The following is a 13,179-nucleotide window of genomic DNA, read 5'->3' on the forward strand; positions in this document are numbered from 1 at the left end:
CTGTGCAATGCTCTCTTTATCTGCATTTTCCTCCAGTATTTCCTGTTTAATTTGGGTGTGATCGCCACCACGTGATCATTAACACACTGAAACAAACTGGAAGTATGACCCAAATATTTAAAATACTAAAAATCGGGGTTCCACTGGTATACACATATTCTATTCTATAAGAAGACAGAGAGAAAAAAAGAATATTAAGCCAAACATTTCTAATTCTACTTCACTAGGGTGTAAGGGTATGTTTTTAAGCTACATGGGTAAGAAACTCTCCAGCCACCATTTCTCATAACTTTTACGAGTACTTTTATATTGAGCATTTGAAAAGTATGATGTATTTATTTTAATCTACCTCCAAAGTATTAAGTAAACATGACTGCAGTGCAATGAGAAAATGTGACTTCTCGTTGAGGCATATAAAGTGTTGGTGCTCGGGGCGCCTGGGTGGCTCAGTTGGTTAAGCGTCCAACTTCGGGTCAGGTCATGATCTTGCACTTCATGAGTTTGAGCCTTACGTCAGGCTCTGTGCTGACAGCTCAGAGCCTGGAGCTGCTTCAGATTCTGTGTCTCCCTGTCTCTCTGCCCCTCCCCTGCTCCCTCTCTTCTCTCTCTCTTTCTCTATCTCTCAAAAATAAATAAACATTAATTTTTTTTAAAGTGGTGGTGCTCAGTGAAGAAAGTGACTAACGCTGCCTGGATAGGGTGTTGGGAAGGTCAGAGGGGGGACCCTCTGTGTGGTTGGGTCAGAACTGCCCAGAGTCAAAGAGAGAAGCAAAGGATGAAGAGTTTTTCTCAAACCCATGGCTGAAGTTACTATGAATCTAGACATTTGAAAGAAAGGTCAGCTCACCCTCATCAGATGTTAGTCGAGCTATAAAAGCTATCTTTTTATAGGAAGTGTTTTCATCCTGACAAATATACTCTTTTATCCCCATCTCTTGTTTCCTCTACCCTCCACCACCCCCCTCTGGTAACCATCAGCTTGCTCTCTGTAGTTCAGAGTCTGTTTCTTGGTTTTCCTGTCTTTTTCTTTTCCTTGCTATGTTCATTTGTTTTCTTCCCTAAATTCCACATGTGAATGAAATCATAGGGTACTTGTCATTCTCTGACTGACTGATTTCATTTACTCTAATACCCTGCAGATCCATCCATGTTGTTGCAAATGGCAAGATTTCCTTCTTTTTTATGGCTGAGTAAAATTTCTATCTATCTATCTATCTATCTATCTATCTATCTATCCACCACATCTTTATCCATTCATGTTGTGGCAAACAGCAAGATCCATTCATGTTGTTGCAAATGGCAAGATTTCATTCTTTTTTATGGCTGAGTAATATTTCTATCTATCTATCTATCTATCTATCTATCTATCTATCTATCCACTACATCTTCCTTATCCATTCATCAATCAATGGACACTTGGGCTGCTTCCATAGTTTGGCTATTGTAAATAATGCTGCTTTTCTATAAAAGCTACTTTTAGATGACTTTTTTATTAGAATTAAGCCAGTAGACAATCTGACAACAGTAACCTGGACTGACCAATGGATGAATATCTTTTTTAAGTTTACTTATTTTTATTTTGAGAGGGGCGGGGGTGGGGGAGGAGAGGCAGAGAGAAAGAGATACAGAATCCCAAGCAGGCTCCGCACTGTCAGCACAGAGCCTCATGTAGTGTGAAATCATGACCTGAGCTGAGATCAAGAGTCAGACGCTTATCTGACTAAGCCACCCAGGTGCCCAGATGGTGAATATTCTTAAGAGACAGCCTAGAATATCAGTAATCGGTAAGCAATAAAGTTCCTAAAAGCTACCCATGGCAATTAGATATTCCCCACATCGCCCTAGGCATTCTTTCTGTTCCATTACACATTGTGGCTTTTTAAAGAATCTCCACTACCTAAATCTTCTATTTCCTTCCTCTCTCAATTTAGCCAATGTAGGACCTTTTCTTTGTCAGAGAAAGATACCATCTAAGAGATGGCCTTGAACTTCCCACCACCAAGTCTGTAAATGCACCTTTCCCGCTGCCCCGACCTCCCTCCTCCATCTGCTGGTGGCCCTGCCTGCCTACCAGTCTTGCCCCTTTCTCTCCTCTTGGTCTCTCATTAAAGGCAATTTCCCAATAGCTCATTTTTAAATTCACATTTTGTTTTGAAATAGGTTTAGAGTTCCAGGAAAGTGGCAGAAATCACGCAGAGAGTTCCCACATACGCCTCACCCCGCTTTCCCTAATGCTAACCGCTCACATTACAGCCGCACGACTGTCACAATGAAGGGACCGACATTAGTCTGTTACTATTAACTAAACTCCAGACTTTGGTTGGATTTCGCCAGTCTCCCCTCATCTCCTTTTTCCCTTCCCAATTGCATATCCAAGTCCCTATGATATTACATGTATCATGTAAGAGGATATAACAAAAAACCTCTGTCCCAAATCTGTGACTCCCTTTGGTTACCACGCTGTCTCCCTTTTCCCTCACAGATTAACTGCTGTTCACACCTCAGCCCTCTGCAACTGCTAAAATGAACGAATGACCCACGTCTTTCTAAATCCAAGGAACACGCCCTTTCCCTTACCTACATGGCTTCTCTGCCACATAGACTACTTCCTCTGGTTTCTGTGCGATTTCCCTTTCCTATTTGTACCCTCTGTTCCAGCTACACTGGAACAGTGTACCTGCTATCTGAAAGCAAAGTGTTCTATGAAAGCTTTTGTAAGCCGCAATGGGGTAAAGCAAAAAAGCAATTACTGTTAATTTATATGAAAAAAATTGGAGCATTCCAAGATCCCCCAAAGTAACCTCTCTTAGGCTTTTCTGATACCTTAGGACACATTTTTTTAATGGATGCACAAAATAAATGGAGATAAAGCAGAGATGCCCACAGACACTGGTCAAAGCTGTGGCAGCTTTGGAGTGGAACTCCCTGGGAAGGAGCTCAGTGGTGTCCAGGGGGCACATGGTCTCTATAATGGCTCGCTGTGAAACAAACACTGAATGCTAGTTTTGCTTTTCATCTTTCCCTCTAAAAGCAAAAAGCCTCCCTGGATTTCTTTTGGATTGTGAAAATGGGTACTGATGCAGGCCTTTTGTAAAAACAAAGTGGCCTAATGGGAACTTTGAAAAAGTGGGGGATACCTGGATTTCCTTTTCTTCTTCCCTCCCCACCTCCTCTCCTCCCGACTCCCCTCCCCACTGCCCTCTCCCCTCCCACCCCTTCCCGTTCCTCTTATGAGCCTCCCCTTCTCCTGCCTTCCCTTTAGTGCTGGCAATCTCAGGTCTGATCTGTAATTTCCTTTCTTCTCACTCAACACAGTCTCACTGCAAGCATTTCCTTAATTCTCCAGTTAATAAATAATCAAATGACTCAAACCTACCTCCACGCCCCCGATCTCCCTTCAGCACCACAACATCAGAGCAGATCTACACGTGCCCTACTTGTCCCCCAGGAGCCCCAGCCCAGCTCTGCCACCTCGTCTGCTTCCTCCATTCCCGGGTCCCAGCCCCGTGGTCCCCTACCTTAGACTTCCTGCCACGCCCTATCCTGGATTAGTTTGGGAGTTTGGATTGTATGGAAGTTAGATACAGAGACTGCCACACAGGAAACAAAACAGGCAGCTCACCAGGAATTATTTCCTGTTTGTTTGAATGGATTTGACTGAGAAGGAGACTCCTCCTGGACTTAAGCACAGTGGGTGGCACAGGTGTTCACACCGTCCCCAAGCCCCGGCTGGGGTAACTGAAGGGCAAGGTGGATGACTTTGCTGCGGCGTCTGATTTTGCCCACAAAGCCATGGTGGCCAAGAGGTGACATCAGGATTTTGTACCATGCTGGAAGAAAAGGGTGGAAGTGTACACACTGGTGACTGGCCTCAGATGTGTCCCCGTCACACCCTCACGCAAGCCTGCTTTGTAAGTTGCATTCTGCCTTTAAGAAGTTTTCTTGCATCAGGAAGGGGGTCTTCCCTACCAGAAAGCCAGGCCAAGGCCCGCCCATCCTTCACACCCTGACCCAAGTTTCTCCTTCCCAAGTCAGCCTCACTGAAGTCCCCAGACAAGTCTGGGTCGCCTCTCCTCCAACTTAGCACTCCTGGGTTAGCGTTGTGTCCCAGCCTTCTACCGGCGCAGGGAACCTGTCCATGCTAACTGTCGTGTCACCAGAACCTAAGAAAATGTCTGGATCTGAAAAGGTTCTAATGAATTGTGGTTAAATGAATGAAGGGCTAAATGGGCAAGTACAGACTGGCCAGCGTGAGGACAATACATCTAAGAGCAGGAAGCAGTTACTTGCTCCCCTAAAGATGCTGATCTATTTGACTCTCTGCCTCCCCAGTATATAAATCGCAGAAATAGAAGAGGGATAGAAAGAATATGTTTATTAGTCTATTTGAAGAATCTACCTGAAAAAAACCAAAGAATCTTCCTGATTCTTTTCTCTCTTGCAGGACGTGCATCCCTCGTTTTGCTTCACTTCACAGGCACTGTGTTGTTTATAAATCGCAGGTTGGTGGCAACCCTGCGTCAAAGGAGTCTCTCAGTGCCGCGTTTCCGACAGCATTTGCTCACTGCACGTCCCTGGATCACATTTTGGTAATTCTCACGATATTCCAAGCTTTTCGTTATTATTCTGTTACGGTGATCTGCTATCAATGATTATGACTCACCAGAAGCTCAGATTGTGGTTAGCATGTTTTGGCAGTAAAGTATTTTTTAATTAAGATATGTGTCTTGCTTCTTCAGACATAATGCTATTGCTGGTACACACTTAATAGACTACAGCGTAGTGTAAACATAACTCTTATATGCTGGAAGGCAAAAAAACCCAACTTGTTTCATTGCAATGGTCTAAAACCAAACCCCCAGTTTCTCTGAGGTATGCCTGTGAATGCCAACCAAGAGTGCCAGCACTATTTTGGAAGCTGGAACTTCCCCGGCAGCCTGCCTTCTGCTCTACCAACCCTAGAGTCTCCAGAAGCTTCTGGATACCTCCTCACTTATCTCTCCATTCCAGACCCCGGTCTTCTAATTAAATACATCTCCCCACTCTCCCCGCCCCCACCACCTTTATCTGAGAAGAACCTCCAGGTCTCGGTGCGAGGTCATAAGGCAGGTCGTGGGAGCAGGGGTAATAATGCAGCAGGGAGAGCCTCCTTGTCTTCGTTTAGGAATAAAAAAGCATTGGGTAATAAAATAGTACGATGGAGCTTTGCTGGTCTTTCTTGCCAGTATACATTCGTGTACTTGATAGGATGTCTGTTCTCTGGGCAAGAATCAGTAGGACAACCCGTTTATCTTCCCTGCAGTGAGGGAGGCTAATGCAGAGCCTTCGGGGAAGTTTTTCTCAGTAAAAAGGAAGGTCTCCATTAAGACTGGCTGGCTGTCACAAGTCATTGTGAATACACAAGCTGTCTTAGGGAAGAACGGTTACCAAGGGTGACCTTTGTTCCTAAGGATAAATGAATACAAATCATTTTGCTTTCGTTTTCTCCTGCTGGCCATGCTGTGTTGGATGCGCCAGGGACGACTCAGGAGACAAAGTGACATTCTAGGGAAAACGCCAGTGACAGACTGGTCAAAGCAGGCCGAGACTGTGTCACCGTATTTACAAAGGACAATGAAGTGGCTCTAAGAGGGCTGGCATTCCCAGTCTCCTCTTGCTGCCAGCGCCTCTATGCCTGCTCTGTATTTCCGCTGCTCTTATCTTGATTCTCAAATTCTTTCCTTTGAAATGTGTGTGATGTGCCTCCAATCACAGGGAAGTCTTCTCTATTGCATTATGCACTGCCTTAAATTTTCCTTTAAAGACTCCAAGCAGTTCATTCCGGTGCCGCCAGACCTTCGTTGATGGGCTCGTTGATATTTGGATCCAGAAGGGCGGACAAGGGCTCCCGAAGGCTCAGACCCGAGGCCTCATCCACTGCGAACCCTCACCTCTGTGGTCAGTTTAGGTGAATGTGTTACCTTCCCCGAGGGCACCTGTACTTAAAGCTCTCCTAAGAACTGAGGAAGGAGGGGGGCTTTGTTCTTGGTTAACAGAATCCACAGCATGGAGGAGCAGGTTGATGGGGGTGGGGGGAGGCTCTGCCTCCTACGATGGTGTGAGAGGGGCGGCAGAGGCCTGATTTGTGCCCACCCCGCCTGTCGCTCATCACGACCTGGAGCGGCCAATGCTCCCTCAACTCAGCTTCTGGGTGCGCAGTCAGGTGGTTCCTGACCAAGAAGTCTCAGCCCAGCTGCCCACCGACGCCAAAGCGCTGCCCTCCACAGGAGTCAGAGCGGAAGGCTCTGCACGGCCTCGGCTGATGTGCCTGGATAATCATTCACATCGTGCCCATTCACCCTCACCGTGGAAGGCAAGACCGGGCTTGCTAAAACACCGGGTGATGGCAGTCCAGTTTTGCCAAACCTGTGATGATAAAATTCCCTTCTCAAGCCTGCTATGAATTTATTTTCAATTTAGTGGGGAGGAGAGGAAGAGAATGGTGTGACAGAGACACAAAACTCCTAAATACACACACACACACACACACACACACACACACACACACACACACTCCTTTCCTGCTTTTACACCTGTTCTTATATGTGAAGGTAAGATGAAAACGGCGAGTCCTGTGCATTTCCATGGTACAGACTATAAAGCTGCTAGTGATAAAAACAGTTCTAATTTGAAATGACCACTGGGCAGGAGAGGAGAACTGAGGTTGTTTGGGGTGTCTTTTTACCATTTAAAAGGGACAAAGGGCCCAGAGGCAGGCAAATAATAAGGTCAGCGCTGACAGTTACATAGCCATGGAAATACCTCTGAACCTGATGCCAGATGACCTGAGTCCTGGCTTTTCACTTACCAGAGGTATGACCTTGTGCTCGTTGCTTCTTCTAGTTCCGATATTTTCAATTTTGAAAAGAATACTGATGCATCACAGGATACTTGTGTGGATGAAATAAAATAATAAATGCAAGTACTTGACATAGTACCTGGCCCATTACAGATATTCTTTAAGTGTTGGTTGAATCTACATTGTGTCACGGACCAGAGATGGACATCCAAATCCCTGACATTCTAGGTCACATATGACAAGAAGCGTTCCATCTACCAACCTCCCACCCTGTTACTTAGCCATTAATCCCCACTTTTCCTTATTGCATTTGGAGTTGAGTCCCGTCTCTCTCCCTTACTGCAAAACCCCACCACAATAATCCTCTTGAGTCAAGTCTTCTTGACCATCTTTAATTTGTACATTTCTGATTCTGATCCTGGGCAGTACACATCAAAAGACCTTTGGAGGAGTCCTGAAGTCCACCATCTGCAATTCCGGGCTGGTGGACCCATCCGCTTGGGGCATCTTGCTCACAGGATTGCTCTCCTAGCCAAACCCCCTTCTGCTGCTGGGAGCCAGAAATCACCACCATGGGCCAGCCCTCAGGCCTGTGGCTATTCAGAGCAGTGTGTGGAGGGACCAGCTTAAACCTCATGTCCTACTGAAATGAAGAGCTTCAGGTTGTTTTTATATGCCTTGTCACCTGCCACACCTCAGGTTCCTTTACCCAGGATTTAATGTTCTTCTTAGAGAATTTCATTTCCTTTCATTTAACCTAGAGCCTTGCTCTTAGGGGAGACCACTTTCCTGTCCCTGGTGAAGGTTGTAAGGTTCACTGCAGCCAAGACTACAGCTGGACCCATGGCCAAAGGTCTAGTCAAGGCAGTATGGAAGCTTCCTTGGGAGTACCCCCCCATTATTTTCTTCCTCTCCAGAAATCTCCACTTTCCCCTGCTTCTTCAGAAGGCAATTTCACCTAGGGTTCTGAAAGAGTTTACCCAGGTTTTCCTCAGCTTTCCTTCCTTACACCTTCTAACTATTTTCTATCCCTCCCCCTTCTCCCAAGTCATGCCTTTGCTCACTTTCTTCTCTTTCAAAAAATTTGACCTTTGCATTTTTGAGCACATTTGCACTTTCACTTATTTCCTCTGACTGCTTGCTGGTTGCCCCAAACTGCTTATTGGTTGTCACCCCCATTTTGGGCTTCCTCCACTTCAAGGATGAATCCAGGAGGTCCCGTTCACCGTCATGTGCTGAGCGTGAGGCACCATCTGACACGCCATAGGTGGCCAGCAGTTCACAGAGCAAGCTCTTCAGTGATGCTTCATTTGGGGAAAAGCTGGATTGGGGACAGTCACCCAGAAGATGCTCTTCTTGTGTCTCACGGCCTCGGGAGGAAGAGGAAGGTGTAGGGTGGAGATGAAGCAAGGACAGAGCACAAGGGTCACTCGGGAGCTCTAGCTTCATCCTTTAGGAGTAGGGGGACATTAGAAAGGTTCACAACGAAAAGAGTGGACATCTCCCAGTGCAGATGGCCTATAAGCTCGGTTGAGAAGTCAAGACTGGGTTGGAGAATTAGTGGTGTAGAAACCATGGTTCAAAAGAGGTCACCCAGAGAATCACCTGGGTGGCTCAGTCGGTTAAGTGTCTGACTCTTGGTTTCAGCCCAGGTCATGATCTCACAGTTTCATGGGTTCTGCACTGGCAGCATGGAGCCTGCTTGGAATTCTCTCTCTCTCCCTCTCTCTCTCTGCCCCTCCCCCCTCTCATGCTGTCTCTGTCTCTCTCAAAATAATAAATAAAAACTTAAAAAAAAAAAAGATGTCACCCAGAAACGGCATCTAGAGAAAGAAGGTAGCTGAGGGTAATACCTGGGCAAAGCAACATCTAAGGGGCTTGTCAAGGAAGAAAGGCAATGAAAGGGCAGAGGTAGAGTCAGAGAGGTGGAAAGAAAAAGAGAGAGTGTTGTCACTGCCATCAGGGTGGGCAGGGGCACCAGTTATGAAGGGGAGAGTATTGGCTCTGAAATTAAAGGTAGTATAGTTGAGAAGGTGAAATCCAAATTGTTGAAAAATGTCAAAACAAAACAATGTACCAAGAGTTTCTTAAACCTGAATTCCTCTGTATCTTCGCCAACATCTATTGTTTCCTGAGTTGTTAATTTTAGCCACCCTGACAGGTGTGAGGTGGTATCTCCTTGTGGTTTTGATTTGTATTTCCCTGATGATGCGTGATGGAAGATGTAGTACACACACACACACACACACACACACGCACACACACACAATGGAATACTATTTGGCGATGAAAAATAGTGGGATCTTGCCATTTGCAACAATGTAGATGGAACTAGAGGGTGTTATGCTAAGCGAAATTAGTCAGTCAGAGAAAGACAAATGTCATATGATTTCACTCATAGGTGGAATTTTGAGAAATACGACAGATGAGCATAGGGGAAGGAAAGGAAAAGTAAGATAAAAACAAAGAAGGCGGCAAACTATAAGAGACTCCTAAATACAGAGAACAAACTGAGGACTGCTGGAGGGGAGGTGGATGGGGAGATGGGTTAAATGGGTGATGGGCATTAAGGAGGGCGCTTTTCGGGATGAGCACCCGGTGCCATATGTAAGAGATGAACCACTGGGTTCTACTCCGGAAGCCAAGACTACACTGCATGTTATCCAACTTAAATTTAGGGAAAAAACTCCTGAATTCCTTCGCAGCAGACAACCCCCATGTGATATGGATCCCACGCACCCCTCACACCACTCTGTCATTGCTGCTGTCTCTGCTCCAGCCACACAGGCTCTGAACTAACATTGCCCCCCTGCCTTCTGCCTTTGCTTCCGCTCTTCACTCCTTCCGGCCTTCACTTCCCCAGGTCTTCTTAATAGTCTTCTTAGTAATCAAACATTATTTGTTGAAGAAAAGGAGGAAGGTTTTAAAGAGAGGATAAAAAAAGAAAGAAAAGCATACAGATGCAGTCTATTTGCTGAAGAACTCAAGCAAAGCCACAGCCCAATAAAAGGCCCTCAGGCCATTTGCTTAAATACACATAGGGGACTGGTGTGCAGTTCTCATGTCAATGATTTATATACAGAAATCCATAAAGGGCTTTACACTGCTTCAGACAGCTTCACCTCCACTGGCATTCTCAGTACTTCAGTGTCTAAGTATTTGAGTCATTGAGAAAGGCAGGGTTTTTTTTTTTTCTCACAAACATTCTCTCTGCAATAGAATTTATCCCAATATATTGCACATATTCTCAAAAAATATATTCATAAAATGTAAGGGAACTCCAACATGGTGGTACTGGTGTGTATAATTATTAATTACAAAGAAAGTGAAGCACATTGGGGAAACTGACCTCAGCCCTACAGCAAGACTTCCCTCCTCTGTTGACGTCCCCGCACCTTTTGGGCTCCAGTCACAAGGTAACTGCATGGATTCTTTCCTGTCTTCTCCTACACATTACTCTCAGGCTCCAGGCTCATTACCTCAATCACGAAACTAAATGCATGCTGGAATTTAGTCGTGGAGAAGATGAACTTTCTTAAAAAGTCCACCCAGAACTATAAGAAATTTCAAATTGGGGAGCTTATGAAATATTTTTGGTAGTAGGACTACTTTGCATGAATCAAGATAAAATTTCACCCTAATTATAGTTTTATCCCAAATAAAAAAAAATTAAAACCACACGTAGCAATAAAAAAATCCCAGATGTCAGCAAAAGTAATTTCTTTCTACACTTCTCATTCGTTGTTTAAGTATACCCCATTTTACGCGTGGCTATTCTAAGAAAGTAGTGAGTAATGAAGAGATTAGGAACATAAGATCATGAGAAAAGCCTTGATTATGTTTGGTGTGTGTGTATGTGCGTGTGTGTGCGCGCGCTCGTGCAGATTTGTTCGGACTTCCCTACCATGGCAATCTGTCTTGGAATTTTGGATGAATGGCTCATGTTTGCTTTTCAATGTTTCAAAGTTGTTGGGGGATGATAACGATACTGCTGTCTGATTAATGAGATAGTCACTGACCCCTCCCCCTTTTCACCAAAGAATGGGCTCTTTCCAGATGATGGGTACAATCCCCCTCTCTACCTCTTATCCGCTCTCAGAAGTCTGTGTCCTTTCAAGGGCCCATGTGGTGCCATGGAAAGAACCTCCCAGAGGCTGGTGGAGTTTTGGGATCTCCCCAAGCTCCTTAGTTATTTGACCTTGGGCAAATGACTGAACCTTTTCAGGAACTTGCCATCATCATTTGTAAAGTAGAAATCATACCTCAGGCCCCTGAAGAAGGCCAGGAAGGTCACCTGATGGCTACACTCCTTCATCTCCAGGCTCCTCGGCTGTGTGAGCGGAGCAGGCCATGACACAAGACACGCAGAAAGCCAGGGTCTAAGTGGGGAGACCTACAGAGACAAACTCTAAGTACTCACTCTGCTCAGACCCTTAGGGCCCACTCAGCAGACAGAGCATGTGTTCAGGGTCCAGGGCACATTTCCCCCCACTCCACCAAGGAACTTTCTCAGCAACAACATAATAAGCAGCCCCTTCCTGTCAGCAATTTCAGATGGCAGGTCACATACTGATACTCTGGGTGCAACTAAAAACATGGCAATATCGTGGCTACTCTGCAAAAATCACAGTGATGTGAAATCTGTTCCTAAACACACACTCTTAGCAGCAGACTCATCACTGTCCATTGGATGGAAAAACATGAGAAATTTGGAGTTTGAAGGCTGGGGTCAAATGGGCTGGCCCATTTCTTATTAGTTGGCTCGCCATGGGTAAGTTACTTCACTTTTCTGATTCTTTTTTCTTTCATCTGCAAAGGCAAGACTGCTAGAATTTTGAACCTCACAGAGCTCTTTGAAAGACTAAGTGACAGATATGGTAATGTAGGTATGGTGATGTTATGGCTGCTCACCGATATTTCATTTTCTCATTTCCTTCTGGGTCGCAGGATTGTACTTGCCCACTTCCAGGAGGTTAGCTGTAGCCACATGACTTGCTCTGGCCAATGAAATCTGAATAGAAAGACTATGTGGCACTTTCTGGCAGAACCATTCAAGAGCCACTGCAGGATTTTTCATGTTCTCTCTCTGCAGTGACCACTGGAGCACACGTTGATATGGGAGTGCCCCAAGCGAAAGCAGTCCGGACCAATTGTCCAGAGGGCCGTCTTGCCGTATCACTGACTTTGCAAGAATGAGGCATAAACGTTTATTGTGTTAAGCCCAGAATATTTTGGATATTGTTGTAAGTACAGCAAAACTTAGCTTATCCTAGCAAATACATATAAGAAAAATTTTGCCAAATACAACATGCTGTAAAAAGTCAATAGGGTTATTGCAGGTATCTATGAAGATCATGTTAGAAACACTTAGTAGAAGACATACGGTAGCATTAGAATATATCTGGACTCTAGCTAAGGTAGCTCATTCTCATCATCTCATTGCCATCATCAAATGTCTACAAACACCCACCGTGTTTCTGATATTATTCTAGGCAATATACACTGAGTATTTTATTTTTGATGTCAAAATACCCTGAATACCACTTGCATTTACATTTGGCATGGCCTTTGAAAATGTGGCGAAGGTCATCATCAAGTCGAAGATTCACACTAAAAAGACTCACTTTGTGGAACATTCCAGGTTACTGTTGGGTGGAGAAGAATTGAACAAAAATATTTCCGAATGTGCAGAAACATTCTCCTTCAAAAGCTACGTGGAAATGAATTTGTATATTCTAGCACAGGAATTCTAAACTTTATTGGTGCAACTTAGACTGCCAACTCTTTTTTTTTTTTTAGTTTTTTTAAAAAGCTTATTTATTTATTTTGAGAGAGAGAAAGAGAGAGAGTGCACAAGCAAGGGAGGGGCAGAGAGAGATGGAGAGAACTCCAAGCAGGCTCTGCATCATCAGTGTGGAGCCCAATGTGGGGCTTGAACTCACCAACTGTGAGATCATGACCGGAGCTGAAGTTGGAAGCGTAACTGACTAAGCCACCCAGGCGCCCCTGCCAACTCTTAATAATCTGAAGCTACCAGGCTGATTTGGTATGGAGTTATTTCTCCTTCATTTAATCTGAGGGAGGCACCATATCCTACGTCCCCAAACCCCAGGGCTAGAAAGAGTTTCTGGATGTTTTTTCTAACATCCCTCAAAGAATCCTCCACACTTGATGGAAACTAAGCTCACTGCACCTAAGTTTTAAGGAACACCAAGACTTTCAGTGACTCAAGTTTATAAATTAACAAAAACAGCAACAAACTAACGGGTTGGGAGAGCAATCTTCCTTATCTTCATTCCTATTTCTGGCACTTGTGTGGGCTCATGACAAAAGTCACTGTC

This window comes from Neofelis nebulosa, chromosome 8 (genome assembly GCF_028018385.1).
Source record: "Neofelis nebulosa isolate mNeoNeb1 chromosome 8, mNeoNeb1.pri, whole genome shotgun sequence".
Classification (NCBI taxonomy): Eukaryota; Metazoa; Chordata; class Mammalia; order Carnivora; family Felidae; genus Neofelis; species Neofelis nebulosa.